The following is a 23948-nucleotide window of genomic DNA, read 5'->3' on the forward strand; positions in this document are numbered from 1 at the left end:
AAATTACAATGGGTTTTGCCTCTGGTCCAATATCTTGGATTTTTGTTGTCAGAGGGTTCCAGAAGTATCACGTAAAAGAGAATAGCAGACATACAGAAATTGAGTGCACCTAAAACTACAAAACAACTTAGAACTATTCTTGTAACTACAGGATTCTGTAGACAATAGATTCCTGTGTATAATGAGATCACTAAGTGTTTAATAGATCTGATCAGGAATACAGAACCAGAATTTCTGAAACTAAAGCCTGAACATCACTTAGCCTTAAATAAGCTGAAAGAAGCCATTCTATCTGCAGCTGCATTAGGAATTCCAGACTATGAGAAACCTTTTTAGCTGTTTGTCAGTGAAACAAAAGGTATAGCTTCTGGTGTGCTTACACAGACTCTAGGACAAAGTTATTGTCCAATTGAGTATTACAGCTGTCTATTAGATCAAATAGCTGTGGGGACAGCACACTGTCTAAGAGGGGTAGCACAGCAGCTGTGTTAGTCCAGAAGTCAGCTGATCTAGTTTTAGAATGTCCTTTTACCATCTATTGCTAACATTAGATAGAAGCACTAATGAGGAAATTTCATACTCAAGCATATTCAGACCAATGAATATCTAAGCATGAAATTATTCTCTTAGGTAGTGAGAACATCTAGTTGAAGAGATGTAGCATACTCAATCCAGCTACTCTTCTTCCAGATTTACCTAAGAACAGTGAGCCATTACATGAATGTGTTGAAGTAGTGGATCTTGTGGATATGCCTAGGATGGATATAAAAGATACTCCACTTAAAAATCCCGACTTGGTATTATTCACAGATGGATCATCATATTTATGTAATGGAATCAGATATACTGGTGCTGCAGTTGTCACAGAATTTGAGACACTGTTGTATGGCTCATTACCTAGTAATTTTAGTGCTCAGGGTGTGGAATTAGTGGCATTGAAGCAAGCCTGTCTTCTAGCTAAAGGTAAAAGTGTAAATATTTACACTGACTCTCGATATGCATTTTTTGTATGCCATGCAACAGGAAAGATCTGGAAACAATGAGGTTTTATTACTGCATTGGGAAAACCAATAGCTCATGCAGGAATAATAACTGAGTTGTTGGAAGCAATCCAGAAACCAAAATAGCTAGCAGTAATTCATTGTCAGAGTCATACTCATGGTAGAGATTCAGTCTCTAAAGGAAATTAAAGAGCTGATATCACGGTAAAGTATACAGCCCAGAATGCTCCATGTAATGAATTTAACATCTATTGATTCTGATGATCTAGAAAAAGCTTATGTGGACTCAGATATCCAGAAATGGAGAAATAAATTTGGAGCTAGGAAAGAACATGGGATATGGATTACTAATATAGGAAGACCATTTTTAGCAAAATATTTGTTTCAAGCCATTCACACAAAATGTCATTTTGATACACAAGCTATGGTAAATTCCATCAAGAGACAATGGGTTGCTCCTGAAATAAGTACTGTTGCAAATAAGATCTGTAATAGTTGTTCAGTTTGCTAAAAGTTCAATCAAAGTGTATTCAGAAAGAAAGGTTTAGGTGGTAGGCCTTTAGCATATTGTCCATTTGAGAGTTTACAGATTGATTATATCTGTATGTCTCAAGCTAGAAGATATAAGTATTGTCTTGTGATAGTTGATAGACTAAGTGGCCGGAAGTTTTTCCATCAAATACCAACACAGCTAGCTTTGTAGTGAAAGTGTTAATCAAGGAAATTGTGCCTAGATTTGGTGTACCTTTAACCATAGATTTGGATAAGGGATCTCATTTCACTCAGGATATCCATAGAGGAGTCTATGAAAATCTGGGAAGAACACCTAACTATCACGTTCCTTTTCACCCACAAAGTTCAGGTCAGGTGGAGTGTATAGGAAACTCAAGACTATGGTGGGGAAACTGTGCTGAAACTCATCTCAAATGGTGAGATATTCTTCTCATAGCTCTGTTTTACCTACATACAAAACCAAGAGCAGATCTACATATATCAATTTTTGAGATGCTCTTTGGACATGCTCCACTACAAGTAAAAACTTGTAAGGCTATTTATGGATCACTCTTAAGAGGTGATTGCCAAATTACTTCATATTTGAGTGCTTTAAAGCAGAGGCTAAGAGAATTACAAGATACGGGAGAATTAATTCAATCTGGTCCATTGGATTATACTCTTCATAATTTTCAACCAGGTGATATGGTCTATGTGAAAGATTTTGCCACAACATCGGTAACAGAACAAAATTGAGTAGGTACTTATCCAGTTGTTTTAGTTTCACCATCTTCCATAAAAGTTTTAGGTAGAGATTCGTGGTATCATTGTTCTCATATTAAATTAGCTCATGGTATAGATACTGAAATTATAGAAATTGTTAATAATGAAGAAGAAGTTGTGTAATTAAGATCTTCAGTTAATTAGAGTCTGCAGTCAGAAAGTTCAGTAAGGAGGGGACCATTCCAGCGGAAGATGACATTTGGATGGAAGAGGACATGGATGGATAAAGGGGATTCAGAATTCATGGACTTTGTATTAAGACTGATGAACTTATTAATTGAACTGATAAAAACTTTGTTTTCAAGGATTTTTCTTTTCTTTTTTAAGGATTTTTCTTAAAGAAGAGGATTAATCATGGACAATTAGGATTAAATGGTTTGAAAGTATTTTAGGTAATGTAAATAGTATCACTACATACTAATATGCATCCAACATTTCACATAAAAATATGAAGAACTTCAAAGAAGAAAAGGAGAAGAAAGGTAAAATGGAGAGAAGAGAAGATTTCCTTGAGGAATGTAACATCATAAGGAAAAGGAGATCTGAAGGAGATCTGGAGTTTTGGTAGGTATCATAATCCAACAGTAACATGTCGCAACACAATATAGCAAAGAAACAACATAGCAAATCAGATACATACAACACAAACATGTTAGAATACATTGTATTCCTCATGGAATGAAACAATATATAATACTAACAAAATTAGAATTAGGTATAGGATAAGTAAGTACTAGCAAAAGGTAGTTAGTGAGTAACAAAGATTAGCTAGTCATTTAGGTAGATGTAGCTAGACTAATATATTAATATCATAGGGATAGTTTAGAATAGTTTAGAGAAATAGGGTTATATTAGACTAGAGGATAAGATAAGGTACTAATGTACATTAAAGTGAAAATACAACAAACATAATAAAGTTGCATTACATGAAGAACATATAACATATTACAGATCACATATAACAAAATAATGTAAATGATGTGTAAATAGGATGTGTATATTATAAATTGCATTATAGTGTAAGTATTGTATATATGTAAAGGGTGTACATATGTATATTTGATATGTATATATTATGTATACACATATGCATATATGTATATCATACATGCATATATAGGGTGTATATTATATGTATCATATGTAGATATGTTGTAACTGTAAATTCTGTAAAGAATTTCATGCTAATTGAAGTGCAAACATTTGAATGTAATTTGCATAAGTGAGTTTAATGTTTTTTTGTAATTTTGCTGTAAAACTTATGCAATGTTGTGTTAAAATGTATTTTCCAAACTTGTTTGCATTTATTAGTTGGTAGAATATTTCTATATTAGAATAGGACTTGTGTTTGATGTTTGTTTTGACTTTTGTGCTGATATATTATATTTACTATTGATTTTGTTAATGTTGTTAGAAATTTTGCACTGTTATTTGATATTTTGTGCTTTGAACTATGTAACTGTTCAATGTATTTATCCCTTTACCTTTCCTTGTTAAAATCCCTAGTGTAGGGTAGAGTAGGATAGTGATAGATTAGAGTTACTGTTGGTTGTTTGTTATTTTGGATTAGAATTTTAGTTTAGTTTGTAGTGCACAAATACTAAAATATTGTTAATTTTGGCTTTGTGCAAAGGGGGAACCATTGTGAGGAAGGTTATTAAATTATTATTTAGGAGACTTATCAGGCAGTGCTGAAGGATTCTAAATGGAATGGGGAAGCAGGAAGTGTGCTTCTCTCTCTGAGATGGACTCCATGGTAGTTGGGGACAAGTTGTAACTGATCCTGGGAGACCTCAGAAGAAGGGGCATTTGTACCCTGATTTTCTGATATCTGGAAGGAGGATTTTGCCTGTGAGAGATTCGGTAGAGACTATAAAATCTAACCTGAGTTGCTGGTCAGCTCAGGTTGGTTTAGCTCCATGACTTACCCAATTGAAGGAGTACTGGCTTAAGAACTGAGAAAGCTGTATCATTGATGCAATGTGTCAGGACTTTGCTGTGAGGATACCCACTTAAGTCCTTCTGTTCTTTGGGCCCTGTCTTGCTTTGGTTCTCAGTTCAGTGTAGATAAGTCCCTTCCCTGACCCTGTGGTTTGCCCATAGACTGGTAGAATAGAAACCCCTTCTACCTTCTTTAGACTATAGTTTCCTTAAATTAAACTTGTTAATAAGCCATCTTGTCATTTACTTGCTAGTTTCACAGACTCCCTGTCTAGGTGGAGCACGGTGACAGTTAAGGCCTAACTGTCATTTCTGACAACTGTCATTTCCCCAAATAGCTAACCCCAGTTTCCCTGGCTCGTTTGGTCCCAGACTATTGTCCGTTCCTGTCTCCTACTAACCCTTCTGAACCCAGATAAATATTTAAGTTAACTTCCCCTGGTTTTCCCATAGGAATCATCATTGAAGAAAATAAATCAATCATTAGGAGTTATTTTGCCAAGTTATATGCCAATATATCTGAACATCTAAGTGAAACAGATGAATATTTGCAAGAATATAAACTGTCCAGATTAACAAAAGAGGAAACGGAATCCTTAAATAATACAATCTGAGAAAAGGGAACTGAATAACCCATCAATGAACTCCTTAAGAAAAAAATTTCTACGGCCAGATGGACTCAAAAATGAATTTTATCAAACATTTAAAGAACAATTAATACTAATACTTTAGAAAATATTTGCAGAAATAGGCAGAGAAGGAATCCTATCAAATTATATTTATGACACAAATATGTTAGTTTTACCTAAGCCAGGAAGAAAAAATGCAGAGGAAATAATTACTGCCCAATATCATTATTAAATATAGATACAAAACTTTTCAATAAAATACTAGCAAGGAAACTACAACAAAATATCACAAGTATAATTCATTATGACTACATTGGATTCATTCCAAAAATGAAGGGTTGTTTTAATATTAGGAAAACTATGAACAAAATTTACCATATCACTAGCCAAACTTACAAAAATCACATGACTGTCTCAAATGATGCAGAAAAAAAACCTTCAACAAAATACAATACCCATTCCTCTTAAAAGACACTAAAAAGTATAGGATTAAATGACTCATTTCTTAAAATAATAATTAGAATCTACAAAAAGTCATCAGCAATCATCATCTGCAATTGGGATAAGTTAGAGGTCTTTCCAGTAAGATCAGTAGTGAAGCAAAGAGACCCATTATCATCACTATTATTTAACAATGTATTATTAATGCTAGATTTAGCAATAAGAAAAGAAAAAGAAATCAAAGGAATTTAAGTAGGCAGTAAGGAAATTAAACTATCACTCTTTGAAGATGAAATGATAGTATACTTAGAAATTACTAGAGAATTAACTAAAATTATATGAAACAATTAATAACTTTAATAAAGCTGCAGCATATAAAATCTTCAGAAATCACCAGCATTTCTATTTACTAACAACTAAGTTTAGCAGCAAGAGATAGAAATATAAATTTCACCTAAAATAACTTTAGAGCAGTGATGGGAAACATTTTAGTGATGGTATCCCATGTCCTGTCCCCTGACCCCTGGAGATCTTGTGCCATGCTCTGCTTGCCCAAACCTAGTGCTGTGTGCTCCCCACCCCCTGCCACTTTATTCTACACAGGGTAGAGAGAAAGAGCTCCCATTTGGCACTGAATGGAGGATTGGTTGAAGTGAGGAATGTCCTCAGCACGGATAGAAAGGGGAAGGCGACTGATCTGAGTGATCTACTCCACTCCAGCTCTGTTGCCTGTAAGCTGTGTACCTTAACCCCTATGTATTCCCATTGGGCTGCTGGGCAGAGAGGCAAGTATAGTGTGGAGTGTCCTCAATAGAGGAGGAGAGGAGGAAGTGAGTAAGTGCTCCCATTAGGCTGCTGGGCAGAAGAGTTGGTGATGTGAAAAAATATTGTCAGGTACAGTGGAGAGGGGGAAGGGAACAGCTCCAATTGAGTCCCTCTGACTTTCTAGTAATGAACTCTTGTAGGGGATGGCACACATGCCCACAGGGAGGATTCTGCATGTCCTCTTTGGCTCATGTGCCATAGGTTTAATATCACAAGTATACACAATATAAAGTACCTGGGAATCCACTTACCAAAACAAATCCAATAATTATATAAACACAATCCCACAAAAGTTTTCATACAAATAAAATCAGATATAAACAATTGGAAAAAATTAATTGCTCATGGGTAGGCTAAGATAATATAATAAAACTGATAATTCTACTTTAATTTAATTTACTTATTCGGGACAATACAAATCAATCTTCCAAAAATATTTTATAGAAGTAGAAGCCAAGAAAATTCTTCTGGAAAAACAAAAGTTCAAGAATATCAGTAGAATTAATAAACAAAAATGTGGCCTACTAGTAGCAGATCTCAAACTATCCTATAAAGAAATAATCATAAAAACATTATGGTATTAGATAAGAAATAAAATGGTGATCAATAAAATAGGTTAGATACAGAATATACAGGTGAAAATGACTTTAGCAACCTAGTGTTTGATAAACCCAAAGACCACAGCGTATGGAATAAGAATTAATTGTTTTACAAATCTGTTAGGAAAATTAGATAACAGGATGGCAAAACTAGGTATATACTGATATCTCATACCCTATCCCAAGACAAGATCAAAATGGATATATGATTTAGCTACAGACAGTGATATCATAGACAATTTAGGGCAACATAGGATAGTTTACCTAGTAGATCTTTTGAGAAAGAAAGAATTTATGACCAAACAAGAGATAAAAAGCATTATAAGATATAAAATGAATAATTTTAATTATACTAAATTTAAAAAGTTTTTTATAAATTAATGTAACCAAGATTAGATTGGAAAAAATTTCAGAAAAATGTTCCAAACAAGTTTCTCTGATAAAGATCTAATTTCTCAAGTCAAATTTATGAGAATATTAGCCATTCCCCAATTGACAAAAGCTCAAAGGATATGAACAAGAAATTTTTAGATGAAGAAATCAAAGGTAGCAATAATCATACAAATATACTCTAAATCATTTTTGATTAGAGAAATGAAAATTAAAACAACTCTGAGGTGCTACCTAGCACCTATGAGTTTGGCCAACATGACAGTAAAGGAAAGTGATTGGAGTAGATGCAACAAAGTTAGGATACTAATGCATTGTTGTTGAAGTTCTGAACTGATCTAACTTCCTGGAGGACTTATTGGAATTATGACCAAAGGGCTATAAAACTGCATACCCTTTGATCCAGTAAGTATATATATATATATATATATATACATACATATATGTACATATATGTATGTATATATATATGCATATGTATATATCAGCTCTTTTTGTAGTGGCAAAGAATTGGAAATTGAGGGAATGCCTATCCATTGGGCAATAGTTGAAGAAATTGTGATACATATTGGAGATGGAATACTGTTGTGTTATAAGAAACAATAAACAGAATAATTTTAGAAAAAAGTTGGAAAGATGAAATGATGCAAAACGAAATAAGCAGAACTGGGAAAAATTACACACAGTAATTAGAATATTGTATGATGATGAAATATGAAAACTTGGCTACTTTCAGAAATGTGATGATCTAGGCCAATCCTGAAAGACTTATGATGGGGAAGACGATCCACCTCCAGAGAAAGAACTGTTTGAATTGTATGGGTGCAGGTCAAAGCATATCTTTCATATCAATGTATTTAAGGTTTCATTTCACATTTTGGGTTTTTTATGAGTGCCCTCTTATCAAATAACCAATATAGAGGTGTGTTTTTCATGAAATAAATTAACACTAAATTTTTTTAAAAAGGTAAACTAGACATAACTGAAAACTTATTGAACTATAAAATTGGGTCAAATATAGAAGAGATTTTAGGCATTATTCTTTCCAACTCCCTTTGTTTTGAAGATGAGGAGCCAAAGATTAGGGAGTTGAAGTGACTTCCCCAAAGTCATATTGCTGGGAAGTGTAAGAGACAGAAATAGAGCCCATTATTTCTAATTTCTTGAATACCATTCTATCCCGTATATACTTCTGTCTCCACTGACTGTCAAGTTGTATAGAGATAATGATAGAGGTTTGTATAAAGCTTTTCCAGATTTCAGCGCAAGAGTTCTTTCTAGCACAAAATTCTGCCTCAAAGAATCAGAAATCTAATTATAACAATATGAAATGACGGTCAAATATAGTGGTAAGAATAATGAATGAGACAAGTAGCCACTGTCCTTATTGTGTATTAAATAGACTTTGAGGCTGTCATTTGCAGTTAGGAATATAAAGTACCAATATTCAATTCTCATATTTACTAGTTGATTTATCTCAGGGATGATACATTACTTCCTCAGAACACAGGTCTCCATCTCCAAAATGATGGAGTTGATCTAGACAATGACTAAATTTCAAATCAGCTGAAAAGGAAAGATCCTAAACGTCTATGATAATTATATAGCAACTTAAAGTGTGCGAACTATTATATTTATTTTAAAGTCTCACAATAACTCTATGAGGTCTTTAATATATGGATTAACATTTTGGAACCAAATGCTAAGGGAGATTAAGTTATTTGCAAAATTAACACTGCTTGTGTTTTCAATTAGAAGATTTGAATCCAAGCCTTCCTGACTTCAAATCAAACATTCTAATCTTGGTATTCCCAATTTAATTCTTACTTTTCTGTGATTTTTTCCCAAATGCTCAGAGTTCAAAGGAAACAAAGGTATCTGCTGCCAATATATAAATGAGTGCTCAAATATGTATGGGTTCTAAGCAGAGTAGGAAATTTGATCTAGTTATATTCAAGGAAACATTCTTCCTATGGGGAGAAAATTGAAGAAGCTTGTTACTTAAACTAATTTAACACAATTGACATAAATACTGTCACTTAGATTAAAACTAGATGAAAGCCCATAAATGATGTGCTTCAATAATAATAAATAGCAAGAAATACAATTAATGAAAGATGTCCACTATTATGCTATAGGAATGCACATGACACAAATTAATCAAACATCTTTATTAATGATTTGAAAGGTAGATTTAGTGATATGTTCTCTAGTTCTGTCAGATGTTCTGTTGGAACTGCTAACATAGTCAAAATATCCTTGAGAAGATATTACTGTAAAAGTGGGGGATGGGGAAAGAAAGTGCTAGGCAAGGTCATTTATCTCATTTACATGAAATGAGATTAAAATGGAAAAAAATTTTATAAAGAACCAATGTAAACAAAAAAAATAATGGGAAATGATTTGTATTTGCACTCATAAAACAATGAATTTTATTATTCTTGTTACATATAAATAACCCATCCTGAATTAAAGAAATCGGATGAAGAAATGAGCCAATTATACTTCTGAGCACTGCTCCTTTTCAAACTGAAAGCATTGATAGATTTCCATTAAGTGATCATAATAATAGACTTAAACCTACCATATTTGATTCACCTAGAAGCCTCTTTCTTGACACTTTTTTAATGTTTTAATTTTTAATTTATTTATAAATTTTTAACCTTTTATTAAATTTTTCTTGGCACTTTTAATAACTGCCTCCCAGATATTCTGTTCTCTACATTTTCATGACAATGCTTCCTGCTCCTATCTACCTGACAGCTTCTCAGTCTTATTTGCTGGTTCTTCAACTATTTCATGTTCTTACTCTGGGTATCTCCCAAGATACTTTCCTGGGCCTTCTTCCGTGTACATTCTAGACCCTGGAGAAGCTTAGATTACTGCTTTTAGAGCCAGGAAGGCCTGGATTCAAGTCAGCCTCTGTCACATACTAGCTGTGTGACCCTACGCAAATCATTTAACCTTTTAATGCTTAATTTTTTTTCTAATATTATAAATTGGAGAGAAGAAACACGATCCATATTGCCACAATCCTAATCCAAGAGTTCTCTGTATCAGTGAAATTACAGGACCAGTGTAATTATTTATCAACTACCAATAATATTTCTATTATCTAATTTAGGCAAGTCATAAATTTTCATGGCTTTAAGTAATCTTTCTATACATATGATTCTCAATCTACTTTTGCAACCTTATTTTCTTTCTTATATTTCTGCTTCATATCACCAACTGTATTTTGCATATTTGGAAATGCATATTCTCATAGCCATTTCAAACTCAGCATATGTAAAAAGAACTTACACTTCATCCTCTCCATTTGTAAAATTTCTTGTTACATTTGAGGATACTACTACCCTCATCCTTACCATGCTAGCAAATCTGGTGTCATCATTTACTCATTTATATTCTTGCCACATGACCAAATTATGCCATTCATGCTCTTACACAGTTTTCCACATATACCTCCTCTCTCATCACTCACATAGCCCAGCTTTGTTTAGGTCCTCATTATCTTATATCCACACAATTACAATATTTTTTCTTTTTAATTTCCCCACTGTAAATCTCTCCCCATTCCATTACTTTAATCTCCTCAGGTGAAAAAATATTGTTTTGTGATGCCAATGAGTAGGATAGGCCAGGTCACATTTCCTACTCAAAAAGCTCCAGATTCTTCATTACCTCTGGAATAAAATATAGAACTCTCTGAGAGACTTTGAAAGCTTTTCATAATCTAATCTTTTCCTACATTTTGAGTCTTCTTAAGCTTTATTCCTCTCCACATACTCTCTGACAAATCTACATTGCCCTACTTGCTTCTTGCATTGATTTCTCCCTTCAACTCTGCCTAGCTTTCTTCAAGATTCTTAATTTACACTTTCTGAAGAGTACCTTTCTCAGTTCTTATTCTCTCCTCAATTCCATGCTCACTCTGCTCAATCTCATTGATGCTAGTGTTTTCCCTGAGATTATCTCTCATCAGTTCTGTATATAATTAGCATCTAACAAGAAAGAGAAGCTTCTTGAATGCCAGGCTAAGACATTTGTTTGTATTAATTCACCAGTGAAGAGGAAGTGAACATTCTCAGCAGGGATTGTCATGGTCACATCTGTGTTTCAGTATTATTGTTCTACAGTCTATGTGAAGGATGATTTAGAGACAGACACAGGAGTACAGGCATATGATTGTTGATACTGAGGAATCTAAGGCTGGTGGACTACTTGTGATCAGTAGTTCTGGGCTTCAGTAGGGCTAGAGAAAATTAGAAATCTACACTATTTCCAACAGCTATATAGTGAGCTTCCAGGCCCAAGTGCCATCAGACTGCCTGAAGAGATCTAAACATGAACAAAATCAGAAAAGGAGCAAGTGATGTTTCTATTTTAATCATCAGTTGGATCTTGCCAACAGGTAGCTGCTTACCCCTCAATCTATATGAGGCAGGAAGATCTAATATCAAAAGAAAATAAAAGATGGCTTGAAGGAAGATGCTGAAAGGAGGGAAGTTAGTATGATATTATAATGAGAGCCCAAATGTGAGGTGGCCTTGAAACAGAATAGAAACAACAAGGGTGAATAAGGATGGAAATAGTTACAAGATTTAGCATGGGGTTTTCCAGTATGGGTTATTTGGAAAATAATGATCTTATCAGTGAAAGTATATGTGAGGAGAAGTAGGTAATTTTGGAGGAAGGACAAGTTCATTTTAAAATCACAGCAGGGGTTTGATTGTAGATTAAGGATAAGTTGTTCTAATGGAGCAGTGAAAACTAAAGGAAAAATATGAAGGGAGTTTTGCCATAAAGATATTGATTGAAACCATCCCTGGTTTGCCCAATAAGAGTCTACAAAGCAAAGGGAAGAGGTTTCAGGAGAATTCCAAAAGGGACCTTAGCACCTAAAAGAATAGAAAGGAATGTTGGAAATTGAATGTGAGGAGTCAATGTCATGGTATACTAGGAGCAAGATAATGTAAAACAGGAGAGAATGGCTCAGTGTGAAGAATAAATGTAGGAAAAACAAAGAGTATGATACTTAGAAGGACACTTCAGTGATGATATCATTAATGTTCCTGAAAAGGGAAACAAAAAATGAAAAAGTGAGGATAGTCATTATTATAAAGGGAGTGAGGAAGAATCAGATGATTAAATAATGATAATTAGCCAGTGTGTGTAGGAAGCTTAACCGTGCATTGGAATTGAGTGTCATTGAAAAAATACAAACTTAGGTGTATCTAATTGCAAGTGAAGTATTCTCTTGCATTGGGCCAATATTAAAAACATGTGGAATGAAATGAACCAGGATGAATAGAAAATAACATAGAGAAAAATTTCCCCAAGTGTCACTGAATAGAAAGGAGAGAATTCTAAGTATTAAGGAAGAGAAAGGCCAAGCTATTTTGAAAGGAATGAGAGAAGAAACAGTAGATGAAAGGACTTCAATAGAAATTGAGGTTGAATCACAGGGAACAAATGAGAAGATAAGAATTTTCTGGTCATAGAACAGAGAAAGTACCAGTCCATTAGGTTGGCCAGAGAAAGAGATTAAAATGGGGAAGGGAAGAGACTGGTCAACAGTAAATAGCAGCCAGATACCCTTTTGTTGCTTTTTGTCTTTTTTCATTGTCATCACTAATCCCACACTGTCATCTCCATATCCCGAATAGAAATATAACATTTAACAAATAAGTACAATAGTGCAAATCCAAATTAGGGCAAGTCTGAAAATGTTTCATACTACATATTTAGATCATCATTTTTTCCCCTAGAAGTTCTAAAGAACTATTATCATAAAACTTCTGGATGTCATTGAATTAATAGACATTATGGAATTTTTCAAAATAGGGTTTATCTATGTCCTTAAACTTAATTTACAAAAAATGCACATGCATAGGAGTATAGATATGCATATGTAACATAATAACTCAATCTCAAACTATATATTTATATATGTATATATGTTTATATAAATATATATGTATGTATATATACATACCTGTATACACTTGACATGCATTGCACATATATTTATATATATCACGTGTTTAATATCTATTTTGTATGTTGGATTTCAGGCCTTTACTAAACATACCTCCCAATCCCAGTGAATTAATATTATTAAACACTCTACCAAGTTTCCCTTTTGGTCCATCTTGGCATTTCTCTATAACAATTCAGGTGAGAGTAGGTGAAGGTCAAGGGTATATGAGAGAAGATCACTAGCTATGTACTTATGATTTCAATTTGTTAGCTATATGGCTAGCTATCTAGGACCATTTTTGATGTAACAGAGACTGATTTATTTCTAATATAATACATGTCTTAATGTGTTTGATGTATATTTTCTCGTGCTTATTTCTGTGAGCACAATGGGAATAAAATGCATTAAGTGGATTTGAAATTATAATATTTTTATTATCTTTGGAAATTCTGAAAAAATAATTTCAAGAAAGATGCTTATGAAAATTGAATTGATTTTGAATTGATGTATTGTGGAAATTAACTGTCAATTTATTCAATTCTTCTGACAATCAATAATTAAATTAAGCTATAGTTTCATTTTTAAAAATGCTTTTAGAAGTCCCACTAATTAAGTTTCTCCTTAGACTTGTCATGCATATTAAAGACAAAGGTAAAAAAAATTGTGGTCACTATAATTAGAGTAATAGCAATTCTTTTTGTTAGGCAGTCTCCCCCACCCTCTTCTCATTCTTCAGTAGATTATAATTATTCTTGTCAATTTTATGTCCATCAATCTCTCAGAAACAAAAAAAAATGCCATTGGAATGCTATCTTGCAAATTCTAATTCCATAATAAAACTATATGGTAAACACAAACAAAACTATCTCCCAAAGTTTTATAATGAAATATTTCTACTTATCATCACTTCTGTTTTATTTTTTCTTTACCACATTGGCTATTTTATGTTATGTTCTATAGATTTCAATAGTTGATAAAATCAGGAAATTCAAATCAGTGTCTATAAATGTCCAGTACATGGATTCTAGTTTGATTAAAGACTGATTTGGTTCAACTCATTGGTGTTCTTAATCTTGGATCTTAAAACAGATGAAAAAATATAAATCAATCACTTATTATTCTATTTAGTATCAAGGTAAAAAAGACATAACTATATCACAACGAACACAATTTCTTGGTATTCTGTTTACCAATCCTAATACAAAGAGAGTAAAGATGGATTACAGCTGCACATGCCAAAGCCCTGTGAGTCTTTCAACTCCTATAGGGATAAAGTCAGTATCAGAGGACCTGAGCTCAACAATAATGGGGAGGGATCTTCCTGAAATAGTATTTGAGCTGTTTCATATTTTCTCAGAGCCTTTTTCTTTCTTTTTCTTTCTTTCTTTCTTTCTTTCTTTCTTTCTTTCTTTCTTTCTTTCTTTCTTTCTTTCTTTCTTTCTTTCTTTCTTTCTTTCTATTTGGTTTATTCTTTGATTTAATTGATTAACTTAATACAGAGTCCAGGTAAACTTCACTCATACATAAATTAGGAAACTGAGTCCAGGATAAAGAAGCATTGCTTTTTACCCCCAAAGGACACATAGTGGCCTTCAAGCCTAGAGTTTAGTTCTTTTGGCTCTCATTCAGTATTCTGCATAGTATGCTATTAGGTTAGGCCACACAACAAAAATCTTTCCTGGTCCAGGAAATGATGGATAGTTAGATGTTGATGTTGATGATGTGGACATTGATGATGTTGCTTATGAGGATGTTATCGTTGATGTTGATGATATTGATGTTGTTGATGATGATGTTGATGATGATGATGATGATGTTGATGAAGATGATTGAATTTGGAGTTGGAGGTTTTTCTTCCATTTGAACTTTTTCTGACCCTTCCCATTGTAATGATTAAAATTTTCTTGGAGATTGTCTCTAATCTCTTTCACCATTCTATTTTATTGGTCTTCTCCCCACCTTCCCCCCATCATGTGCTTCTTTATCCAATATACATTTATCACTCTTTTTCCATTTCTCTTAGTATTATCTTCTTTTTTACCCATAGTTTTTTTATGTATTTGTTTACATATCATCCTATAAAGTTTGTCACTATACACTCTAAGTATACTTCTACTAGCTACTGTGATAATAATATCATCTTTTCTTATAGGAATACAAATCATTTGAACTTATTGGGTCCCTTAAATTTTTTTCTCCCTTTCTTAGTTACCTTTTGGTGATTCTCTTGAGTTCTGTGTTTGGGTATTGAATTTTCTGTTTAAGTCAGGTCTTTTCTTTAGAATGTGTGGAAATCTTCTGTTTTATTAAATGACCATATTTTACCTTGCAAGAATATAGTCAATTTTGCTGGGTAGTTGATTCTTGGTTGTAGACCCAGTTCCCTTGCTTTCTAGAATAACATATTCCATGCCTTCTTGTCCTTCAGTATGGATGCATCCAGGTCCTGTGTTATCCTAACTGTGGTTCCATGATATCTGAATGGCTTCTTCTTAACAGTTTGTAGTATCTTTTCATTGGTCTGGTAGTTCTTGAATTTGGTATAACATTCCTGGGCCTTGTCAATTGGGGGTTAAATATAGGAAGTGATTTGTGGATTCTTTCAATCTCCACTTTTTCCTCTTGTTCAAGAATATTGGGGCAGCTTTATTGGATAATTTCCTGTAGAACTATGTCCAGGCTTTTTCTTTTGTCATGATTTTCTGGAGGTCCAGTAATTCTTGAATTGTTTCTCCTGGATCTATTTTCCAGGTCTGTAAATTTTATCAATGAAGTGTTTTATATTTTCCTCATTTTTTTCATTCCTTTGATTTTGTTTTATAGACTCTTGCTGCCTTGTAAAGTCATTTGCTGCTACTTGTTGGATCCTAATTTTTAAAGATTGAATTTCATTTTTGGCTTTTTGGTCATCCTTCTCCTTCTGGTCTGTTTTTCTTTGGAGGCCATCTTTCACTTTCTTTGTCTCATTTTCAAGCTGATCAATTCTGGCTTTTGAGACACTATTTTTTTTGTTTTAGTTCATGTACCTCTGTTTCCAGATGATTTACTTTGCTTTTAAGTGCTTTCCTAAATTGTCTTCAGTCTCTCTTAATTTTTTTTTTTGATTTGTGTTTGGAGTTCTTCCAAAGCCTGAGTCCAATTTGCTGGAGTCCCTGAGTTTTTGCTTGGTGTTCCTTGGTCCTCCTCTGTTCCATTTGCTCTTTGTTCACTACCTGGAGAGAAGCTGTTGATTATAATTTCTTTTTTTCTTTTTTCTGCTGTTTGCTCATATTTTTTTCCTTCTTTGCCCCCTGTCTTTGGCTGTAATCTTGCTCCTCTGATTATTTCCTCAGAGATATCTACTCATATTTTAAGGTGTGGCACTAACAGAATAATTGAAAGGAATTAAGATGAATCCTGAGGGCTAAAGGAGCTTTGAATGTTTAGCCTCGAGGTATGTATTAAAAATGGTCATAATTAGAGCTGTCTTCACTGAATTTATTCTGTGTACCTAAAAATGTCATAACCAAGGATAGGAGTTAGAATCATATGAAAAATTAGAATACAAAGTTTTTACAAATTAAGATTGTATGTACCTGTATCCTATAATAATAAAGAGAGACAGTTACCAATGTTATGGTTGGAAGGGAGATAGAAGGGGAGAAAGAAAGAGTCTATGAGGGCGAGACTCTCTTTTAGCTCTCCTGTCCTGTCTAATATACACTGCAGAGAATTCAAGGGGGTGTCACCCCAAAACAGGATGAGCTGGATGGTTGTGCCACCCCACAGGATTGAGGGGTGAGGCTTCCCTATAAGAGGAGGTATGGGGTACCCCAATCTGATCCTGAATGAGGGCAGGGTTCACGCAAGCCTCCCCCAATATCAGTCAATTTCACGGCAGGAGTTCTGCCTCCAAGATGGAGGCAGCCAGACCAAGCAGTGATTCCCCTCCCCCCTCGTCTCTCAGACACTCTGGAATGCTATCTGACTAATGAATGGCTTTTATTAATCACAATTCAGGGATTGAGGAAAGGGTTGAAGGGCTGAGGGATTTTGGGGTGCTCTCTTCTCTATTTCTATGGGGTCTGTCACTTGGGTGGGAATCTTTGGGGTTTCTGCTCCCAAGTGTCTCCCCTTGCCAATTCTCCTTCAGTTTCTATTTCTATTTCTATCCTTTTCTATAATTGTGAGTTAGACCAGAAAAGGTCTTTCAGCAAGGTTGGGTAATGGGGGAAGGGGAGCCCAAAAGATTGCTCCCAAATGGAGTCCAGAAACTTAGCTGACTGAAGTCTTGCTGAATAAGAAGCAATGGGATGCCTTTGACCAGGGAATCAGGGTATCAATGTCCAAAGAAATATCCTCAGAAAGCCCTCAGGACGGGATTCTAGCTGCGATGTTCTCCTCCTCCCTCTCTCAGTCCTTCAGAACTTTCTTCCTCTCCTTCTTCTCCTGGAGAATTACCCAGAATTCCATTTCTTGTCTCAACTGTCACCAACTGTCACCAATGGCCTTCTTCTGGCTCTTTTTGTCCCATCTCCCATCCTTACAATCCTTAGCAGTTATGTTTGATATGTTTGATACTTAGGGCACTTCACAAACACTTGTTTTTTGTTTGGCTAAACCTACTTTTAAAGAAAACTGCTTACAATATAAATTATGCCATGTAGTTTGATGTACAACCCATATAGTTCACTTCTCTGTTACATTTTTCTGCCTATAGAGCTATCTATTGAACTATCTATCCATTATTTGTTATTTATTTACCTATATTTTACTTCTCTATTTTCTATTTTCTATCTCTATTCATCCATACATCCAAATACTAAAATAGACAAGTTACAAGCCAATGCTGGAGAAATAAATCAGGTGGGATTAATTTGGGGAAATTGTAAAAGTCTTATAATATTTACAATTTTTCCAACAATAAAAGCCCACTTTCCTAATAGCAATATGTATCAGTGTTCTATGTTTGTGAGTTAAGCAATGCTACATTATAAGAATCATTAAAGGTTTGGCGGTTAAGATGGCGGCAGAGTAAGGAGCAGCTGCTCGATCTCTCCTGACCAAAGCATACAGGACCCCTCAAGGGGAAATAAAAATGAGTCCAGAAGAACGAAGGAACCCTACAACAGGGCGCAGCATTGAAGGTATGCAGATTCAGGGCGTTTCCATGCTATAAAGGGGTTAAAAAGCTCTCACTAAAACGCGAGAGGAAGAAGCCCCTCTCCCACCCCCCACACCGCACACCTCGCACAACGCCAATGCACAAGAGTGAAAACAGGACTGGGACAACCAGATAATCACTGGCAGCCCCAGGGCTTGTACCTGTGTGCAGCAAGACGAGGGACCCCAGGTGGCTGGGGGCACGCACGGACTTTCCCCAGCATCCACGTGGGTGAAGGCACTGCCTCAGGCTGGGACAAAGGCCTCTAAAACACCCAAGGACTGAAGGCATTGCCTCAGGTGCAAATAAAGATCTCCATCCCACTGACTTTCACTACCGTCTGAGGGGGTGAAGGCAGAGCCCTAAGAACATCAGCACAGGCAAAGGCAGTGCCCTAGGTTTGAATAAAGATCTCCAGCTCAGGCTTGGACCTCCAGTGAGGACCCGGTGTGGACCAGAGCGTGGCAGTGGAAGCAACCCCAAAGACTGCTGAAGGAACCTCTGGCAGAGGGGCAGACCGGGGCCTACCAGGAGGCCTGACATCAAGGACAAGGAGACCAGAGCCCCCGGGAGCTTGCAAGGCGCAGGCAGACCCTGAGTGCAAAGACGAAGCTGAAAAGGGGTGGGGCTAACGATGGCCAGCAATAAGGAAGTCCAGAAGAAAAAGACTATCAAGAGAAACTCTGGAACAGTGGACAACTTCTACACAGAGAAAATCCAGATAACAGAGGAGGGAAAACAAAAATCCAAACCTCCCCAAAAAAATGAAAGCTGGTCACAAGCTATGGAAGAGTTTAAAAATGAAATGCTGAGGAAGATGGAAGAAATCTGGCAAGAAAATAACAGTTTAAAAGGCAGAATTTCACAATTGGAAAGTGAGACAAGTCAACTGAAGACCAAAAATGACCAGATTAAAAAGGAAAGGCAAAAAATTATAGCCTAAAACCAAAACATTAAAGCCGAAAACCAGTCCTTAAAGGCTAGAATCGAACATTTAGAAACCAATGATCTCTCAAGACAACAAGAACAAATAAAACAAAGTCAAAAGACTGATAAAATAGAAGGAAACATGAAATATCTCAATGAGAGAGTGACAGACCAAGAAAACCGGTCTAGAAGAGACAACTTGAGAATCATTGGTCTTCCAGAAAAGGCAGAAATTAATAGAAACTTGGACTCCATACTTAAAGAAATTATTCAGCAAAATTGCCCTGAAGTTCTACAACAAGAGGGCAATATAGACATTGAAAGGATCCATAGATCACCCTCTACATTGGACCCAAAAAAGAAAACACCGAGAAATATAATAGTGAAATTGAAGAGCTTTCAAGTTAAAGAAAAAATCTTACAAGAAGCCAGAAAAAGACAATTCAAATATCAAGGAGCACCAATAAGGATCACACAGGATCTGGCAGCCTCAACGCTAAAAGACTGCAAGGCTTGGAATACAGTATTCAGAAAGGCAAGAGATCTGGGCCTGCAACCACAGATCAACTACCCATCAAAATTGACTATATATTTCCAGGGGAAAGTATGGGCATTCAACAAAATTGAAGAATTCCAAGTTTTTGCACAAAAGAGACCGGGACTAAATGGAAAGTTTGACACTCAACCACAAATATCAAGAGAAAGATGAAAAGGTAAATAAGAAACAGAGGGAAAAGAAAGAAAACTCATAATCTTTTTTTTTTTAATATTTTTTTTAAACCCTTGTACTTCGGTGTATTGTCTCATAGGTGGAAGATTGGTAAGGGTGGGCAATAGGGGTCAAGTGACTTGCCCAGGGTCACACAGCTGGGAAGTGGCTGAGGCCGGGTTTGAACCTAGGACCTCCTGTCTCTAGGCCTGACTCTCACTCCACTGAGCTACCCAGCTGCCCCCTAAACTCATAGTCTTTTAAGCTTGACTCTTTAAGGGCATAAATAAGATCTAATTATCTGTATTACTAGGTGGAGAAATGTTATGTATAATTCTCTGTAGTGAACTCTATACACTATTATAATATTCACTATTATAGCAATCAGAAGAATAATTCATAGGGAGAGGACAGGATACTAAATGGTCTAAGAAGACATGGTGGGTGGGAAAGAGGGGGGGAATAGTAGGGGACACCAAGAAAAATCTGAGTAAATAAGAAAAATAAGATATTCTATTACACACAAAGAGGGCATGGGAAGGGGAGGGGATAAATAATACCATAAGAAGGAGAGGAAGAGAGCATAATCAAACCTTACTCTCATTGTAATCAACCTGGAGAAGGAAGAGTAGCTTTATTATCCATCCGGATAAAAAAACTCTATCTAACCCTACTGAGAAAGTCAGAAGGGATAAACCAAAGGGAGCAAGGGAGTGGGGAGGCCAAAAAAGGGAGGGGAGAAGAAGGGGGAGGGAATTCATTTGATCTTTAAAAAACAAAAAGAGGGTAACAACAAGGGAGGGGGCAGAAAGGGAAGTCAATCAAGGGAGGGGATGAGGGATACCAGCTCAAAGCAAACCACTGGTTTAAAAGAAAATAGTAGAAGAAGAAGGAGTGGGTCCAGGGGAGGATACAAAAATGTCAGTGAATACACAACAAACAATTGTAACTCTGAATGTGAATGGGATGAACTTGCTCATAAAACGGAAGCAAATAGCAGAGTGAATCAGAAACCAAAATCCTATCATAGGTTGTCCACAAGAAACACACATGAGGTGGGTAGACACACACAAGTTCAAGGTTAAGGGTATGAGCAAAATCTTTTGGGCATCAAATGAGAAAAAGAAGGCAGGAGTGGCTATCATGATCTCTGACAAAGCCAAAGTAAAAATAGATATGATTAAAAAAGACAGGGAATGTCATTACATCCTGATTAAAGGCAATATAAAAATGAGGAAATAACACTGCTCAATATATATGCACCAAGTGGTATAGCATCCAAATTCATAAAGGAGAAACTGGCAGAGCTCAAGAAGGAAATAGATAGTAAAACCATAACAGTGGGAGATCTAAATATTCCTCTTTCAGATCTAGATAAATCAAACCGAAAAATAAATAAGAAAGAGGTAAGAGAGATGAATGAAGTCCTAGAAAAATTAGATTTAATTAATATGTGGAGACAAATAAATAGGGACAAAAAGAAATACACCTTCTTTTCAGCTACACATGGTACATTTAAAAAGATTGACCATGTAATAGGGCATAGAATCATGGCAAACAAATGCAAAAGAGCAGAAATAATAAATGTAACCTTCTCAGATCATAATGCAATAAAAATAATAATCAATAAGGGCACCTGGACAGGCAAATCAAAAACCAATTGGAAACTAAACAATATGATTCTCCAAAACCAAATTGTCAAAGAAGAAATCATAGAAACAATCAACAATTTCATTGAAGAGAATGACAATGATGAGACATCCTACCAAACTCTGTGGGATGTGGCCAAGGCAGTACTCAGGGGGAAATTTATATCCTTGAGTGCATATATTAACAAATTAAGGAGGGCAGAGATTAATGAATTGGGCATGAAACTCAAAAAATTAGAAAGCAAGCAAATAAAAAACCCCCAGATGAAAACTAAATTAGAAATACTAAAAATTAAGGGAGAAATTAATAAAATCGAAAGTAAAAGAACTATTGAATTAATAAATAAAACTAGAAGCTGGTATTTTGAAAAAAACAGATAAAATAGACAAAGTACTAGTCAATCTAATAAGAAAAAGGAAAGAAGAAAATCAAATTGACAGTATTAGAGATGAAAAGGGAGACCTCACCTATAATGAAGGGGAAATTAAGGCAATCATTAAGAACTATTTCACCCAATTTTATGGCAAAAAATATAACAATTTAGGAGATATGGATGAATATTTACAAAAATATAAACTGCCTAGATTAACAGCAGAAGAAATAGAATACCTAAATAATCCCATATCAGAAAAAGAAATTGAACAAGCCATCAAAGAACTCCCTAAGAAAAAATCGCCAGGGCCTGATGGATTCACAAGTGAATTCTATCAGAAATTCAAAGAGCAACTAATCCCAATACTATACAAATTATTTGATATGATAAGCAAAGGAGGAGTCCTACCAAATTCCTTTTACGACACAAATATGGTACTGATTCCAAAGCCAGGTAGACCAAAAACAGTGAAAGAAAACTATAGACCAATCTCCCTAATGAACATAGATGCAAAAATCTTAAATAGAATATTAACAAAGAGACTCCAGCAAGTAATTAAGAAGATCATCCACCATGATCAGGTGGGATTTATACCAGGAATGCAAAGATGGTTCAACATTAGGAAAACCATCCACATAATTGACCATATCAACAGTCTAACAAACAAAAATCACATCATTATCTCAATAGATGGTGAAAAAGCCTTTGACAAAATACAGCATCCATTCCTATTGAAAACATTGAAAAGTTTAGGAATAGAAAGACCCTTCCTAAAAATAATAAACAATATATACCTAAAACTATCAACAAGCATTATATGCAATGGGGATAAATTAGAAGCCTTCCCAATAAGATCAGGAGTGAAACTAGGATGCCCAATATCACCTCTATTATTCAACATAGTACTAGAAACACTAGCAATAGCAATTAGAGAAGAAAAAGAAATTGAAGGTATCAAAATAGGCAAGGAGGAGACTAAGCTATCACTCTTTGCAGATGATATGATGGTCTACTTAAAAAATCCTAGTGAATCAACTAAGAAGCTTGTAAAAATAATCAACAACTTTAAGAAAGTGGCAGGATACAAAATAAATGCACATAAATCATCAGCGTTTCTATACATTTCCAACACATTAGAACAGCAAGAGGTAGAAAGAGAAACACCATTTAAAATCAGCCTAGACAATATAAAATACTTGGGAATCAATCTAACAAAACAAACACAGCTATTATACAAAAACAACTACAAAACACTTTCCAAACAAATAAAACTGGACCTCAACAATTGGAAAGCCATTAACTGTTCATGGGTAGGACGAGCTAACATAAAAAAAATGAACATCCTACCCAAATTAATTTACCTATTTAGCGCCATATCTATCAAATTACCAAAAAAACTTCTTTACTGAATTAGGAAAAACTATAACAAATTTCATTTGGAATAACAAAAGATCAATAATATCAAGGTAAATGATGAAAAAATGTGAAGTAAGGGGACCTAGCAGTACCAGATATCAAACTATACTATAAAGCAGCAGTCATTAAATCAATATGGTACTGGCTAAGAGATAGAAGGGAGGATCAGTGGAATAGACTCGGGGTTAATGATGTCAGCAAGACAGTGTATAATAAACCCAAAGAGCCCAACTTTTGGGACATGAATCCACTATTTGACAAAAACTGCTGGGAAATTTGGAAAGCAATATGGGAGAGATTAGGTTTAGATCAGCATCTCACACCCTACACCAAGATAAATTCAGAATGGGTGAATGACCTGAATATAAAGAGGGAAACTATAAATAAGTTAAGTGAACACATAATAGTATACTTGTCAGATCTCTGGGAAAGGAAAGATTTTAAAACCAAGCAAGAGTTAGAGAAAATTACAAAATGTAAATTTAATGGTTTTGATTATATTAAGCTAAAAAGTTTTTGTACAAACAAAAACAATGTAGTCAAAATCAGAAGGGAAACAACAAATTGGGAAAAAATCTTTATAACAAAAAACTCTGACAGGGGCCTAATCACTCAAATATACAAGGAGTTAAAGCAATTGTATAAA

The sequence above is a fragment of the Gracilinanus agilis genome, chromosome 2, assembly GCF_016433145.1.
Source record: "Gracilinanus agilis isolate LMUSP501 chromosome 2, AgileGrace, whole genome shotgun sequence".
Classification (NCBI taxonomy): domain Eukaryota; kingdom Metazoa; phylum Chordata; class Mammalia; order Didelphimorphia; family Didelphidae; genus Gracilinanus; species Gracilinanus agilis.